General features: G+C 15.8%; 1 protein-coding gene across 4 annotated transcripts in view; it reads right to left on the reverse strand.

The window, feature by feature from the left end:
• gria4a (glutamate receptor, ionotropic, AMPA 4a) overlaps positions 1–5,000 on the reverse strand; it is a 417,233-nt gene that overhangs the window by 50,362 nt on the left and 361,871 nt on the right. The window lies entirely within an intron of this gene.

Raw genomic sequence — 5,000 nt, forward strand, 5'->3', positions numbered from 1 at the left:
TGTATGTGTTATTATTATTATTTATTAGGTAGTATTTATGGTTTTATGTACTATCATTATTATTTATTTATTGTTATTTATTATTATATTTAGTAAATACACCTAATGTATCTGCTAAAATATAAAAAGTTGTGCATTTCAAATAATATTGCATAAAAAATACAGTTATATATTTATTATTGTACCTTGTATAGTATTTATTATATTATTTGTTATCATTATTTTTATGTGTTATTATTATTATTATTATTTATTAGGTAGTATTTATGGTTTTATGTACTATCATTATTATTTATTTATTGTTATTTATTACTATATTGAGTAAATACACCTAATGTATCTGCTAAAATATAAAAAGTTGTGCATTTCAAACAACATTGCATAAAAAAATATAGTTATATATTTATTATTGTAACTTATATAGTATTTATCACATTATTTGTTATCATTATTTTTTATGTATTATTATTATCATTATTATTAGTTATTAGGTAGAATTTATGGTTTTATGTACTATTACTATTATTATTATTTAATATTATATTTAGTAAATACACCTAATGTATCTGCTAAAATATAAAAAGTTGTGCATTTCAAATAATATTGCATAAAAAATACAGTTATATATTTATTATTGTACCTTATATAGTATTTATTATATTATTTGTTATCATTATTTTTTATTATTTTTTATGTGTTATTATTATTATTATTATTTATTAGGTAGTATTTATGGTTTTATGTACTATCATTATTATTTATTTATTGTTATTTATTATTATATTGAGTAAATACACCTAATGTATCTGCTAAAGTATAAAAAGTTGTGCATTTCAAATAATATTGCACAAGAAAATACAGTTATATATTTATTATTGTATCTTATATAGTATTTATCACATTATTTGTTATCATTATTTTTTATGTATTATTATTATCATTATTATTATTTATTAGTTAGTATTTATGGTTTTATGTACTATTACTATTATTATTATTTATTGTTATTTATTATTATATTTAGTAAATACACCTAATGTAGCTGCTAAAATATAAAAAGTTGTGCATTTCAAATAATATTGCATAAACAAAATACAGTTATGTATTTATTATTGTATCTTATATAGTATGTATTACATTATTTGTTATAATTATTTTTTATGTATTATTATTATTATTTATTAGGTAGTATTTATGGTTTTATGCACTATTACCATTATTATTATTATTTATTAATTATTATATTCAGTAAATACACCTTATGTATCTGCTAAAATATAAAAAGTTGTGCATTTCAAATAATATTGCACAAAAAATACAGTTATATATTTATTATTGTATCTTATATAGTATTTATCATATTATTTGTTATCATTATTTTTTATGTATTATTATTATCATTATTATTATTTATTAGGTAGTATTTATGGTTTTATGTACTATTACTATTATTATTATTATTTAATATTATATTTAGTAAATACACCTAATGTATCTGCTAAAATATAAAAAGTTGTGCATTTCAAATAATATTGCATAAAAAATACAGTTATATATTTATTATTGTGCCTTATATAGTATTTATTATATTATTTGTTATCATTATTTTGTATGTGTTATTATTATTATTTATTAAGTAGTAATTATGGTTTTATGTACTATCATTATTATTTATTTATTGTTATTTATTATTATATTGAGTAAATACACCTAATGTATCTGCTAAAATATAAAAAGTTGTGCATTTCAAACAACATTGCATAAAAAAATACAGTTATATATTTATTATTGTATCTTATATAGTATTTATCATATTATTTGTTATCATTATTTTTTTATGTATTATTATTATCATTATTATTATTTATTAGGTAGTATTTATGGTTTTATGTACTATTACTATTATTATTATTTATTGTTATTTAATATTATATTTAGTAAATACACCTAATGTATCTGCTAATATATACAAAGTTGTGCATTTCAAATAATATTGCATAAAAAATAAATAAATACAGTTATATATTTATTATTGTATCTTATATAGTATTTATTATATTATTTGTTATCATTATTTTGAATGTGTTATTATTATTATTATTATTTATTAGGTAGTATTTATGGTTTTATGTACTATCATTATTATTTATTTATTGTTATTTATTATTATATTGAGTAAATACACCTAATGTATCTGCTAAAATATAAAAAGTTGTGCATTTCAAATAATATTGCACAAAAAATACAGTTATGTATTTATTATTGTATCTTATATAGTATTTATCATATTATTTGTTATCATTATTTTTTATGTATTATTATTATCATTATTATTATTTATTAGGTAGTATTTATGGTTTTATGTACTATTACTATTATTATTATTTATTGTTATTTAATATTATATTTAGTAAATACACCTAATGTAGCTGCTAAAATATAAAAAGTTGTGCATTTCAAATAACATTGCATAAAAAAATACAGTTGTATATTTATTATTGTATCTTATATAGTATGTATTACATTATTTGTTATAATTATTTTTTATGTATTATTATTATTATTTATTAGGTAGTATTTATGGTTTTATGCACTATTACCATTATTATTATTATTTATTAATTATTATATTCAGTAAATACACCTTATGTATCTGCTAAAATATAAAAAGTTGTGCATTTCAAATAATAACATTGCATAAAAAAATACAGTTATATATTTATTATTGTATCTCATATAGTATGTATTATATTATTTGTTATCATTATTATTGTATGTATTATTATTATAATTATTTATTAGGTAGTATTTAAGGTTTTATGTACTATTACTATTAGTATTATTATATTCAATAAATACACCTTATGTATCTGCTAAAATATAAAAAGTTGTGCATTTCAAATACCATTGCATAAAAATACAGTTATATATATTTATTATTGTTGTATCATACATAGTATTTGTTAAAATATGTATTATAAAAAACATTATTTATTATGTAGTGTGTATTTTATGTATTATTATGGTCATTATTATTATTTATTGTTATTATTTATGTATTATTATTATATTTATTTCGTAAATATACCTAAAGTATCTGCTAAAATATAAAAAGTTGTGCATTTCAAACAACATTGCATAAAAAAATACAGTTATATATTTATTATTGTATCTTATATAGTATTTATCATATTATTTGTTATCATTATTTTTTATGTATTATTATTATCACTATTATTATTTATTAGGTAGTATTTATGGTTTTATGTACTATTACTATTATTATTATTTATTGTTATTTAATATTATATTTAGTAAATACACCTAATGTATCTGCTAAAATATAAAAAGTTGTGCATTCCAAATAATATTGCATAAAAAATACAGTTATATATTTATTATTGTACCTTATATAGTATTTATTAAATTATTTGTTATCATTATTTTTTTATGTATTATTATTATCATTATTATTATTTATTAGGTAGTATTTATGGTTTTATGTACTATTACTATTATTATTATTTATTGTTATTTAATATTATATTTAGTAAATACACCTAATGTATCTGCTAAAATATAAAAAGTTGTGCATTTCAAATAATATTGAATAAAAAATACAGTTATATATTTATTATTGTACCTTATATAGTATTTATTATATTATTTGTTATCATAATTTTTTATGTGTTATTATTATTATTATTAGGTAGTATTTATGGTTTTATGTACTATCATTATTATTTATTTATTGTTATTTATTATTATATTGAGTAAATACACCTAATGTATCTGCTAAAGTATAAAAAGTTGTGCATTTCAAATAATATTGCACAAAAAAATACAGTTATATATTTATTATTGTACCTTATATAGTATTTATTATATTATTTGTTATCATTATTTTTTATGTGTTATTATTATTATTATTTATTAGGTAGTATTTATGGTTTTATGTACTATCATTATTATTTATTTATTGTTATTTATTATTATATTGAGTAAATACACCTAATGTATCTGCTAAAATATAAAATGTTGTGCATTTCAAACAATATTGCATAAAAAAATACAGTTATATATTTATTATTGTATCTTATATAGTATTTATCATATTATTTGTTATCATTATTTTTTATGTATTATTATTATCATTATTATTATTTATTAGGTAGTATTTATGGTTTTATGTACTATTACTATTATTATTATTTATTGTTATTTAATATTATATTTAGTAAATACACCTAATGTATCTGCTAAAATATAAAAAGTTGTGCATTTCAAACAACATTGCATGAAAAAAATACAGTTATATATTTATTATTGTACCTTATATAGTATTTATCATATTATTTGTTATCATTATTTTTTATGTATTATTATTATTATTATTTATTAGGTAGTATTTATGGTTTTATGTACTGTCATTATTATTTATTTATTGTTATTTATTATTATATTGAGTAAATACACCTAATGTATCTGCTAAAATATAAAAAGTTGTGCATTTCAAATAATATTGCATAAAAAATACAGTTATATATTTATTATTGTACCTTATATAGTATTTATTATATTATTTGTTATCATTATTTTTTATGTGTTATTATTATTATTATTATTATTTATTAGGTAGTATTTATGGTTTTATGTACTATCATTATTCTTTATTTATTGTTATTTATTATTATATTGAGTAAATACACCTAATGTATCTGCTAAAATATAAAAAGTTGTGCATTTCAAATAATATTGCACAAAAAATAAAGTTATATATTTATTATTGTACCTTATATAGTATTTATTATATTATTTGTTATCATTATTTTTTATGTTATTATTATTATTATTTATTAGGTAGTATTTATGGTTTTATGTACTATCATTATTATTTATTTATTGTTATTTATTATTATATTGAGTAAATACACCTAATGTATCTGCTAAAATATAAAAAGTTGTGCATTTCAAATAATAACATTGCACAAAAAATAGTT

Source organism: Nerophis lumbriciformis, linkage group LG30 (assembly GCF_033978685.3).
Source record: "Nerophis lumbriciformis linkage group LG30, RoL_Nlum_v2.1, whole genome shotgun sequence".
Lineage (NCBI taxonomy): Eukaryota > Metazoa > Chordata > Actinopteri > Syngnathiformes > Syngnathidae > Nerophis > Nerophis lumbriciformis.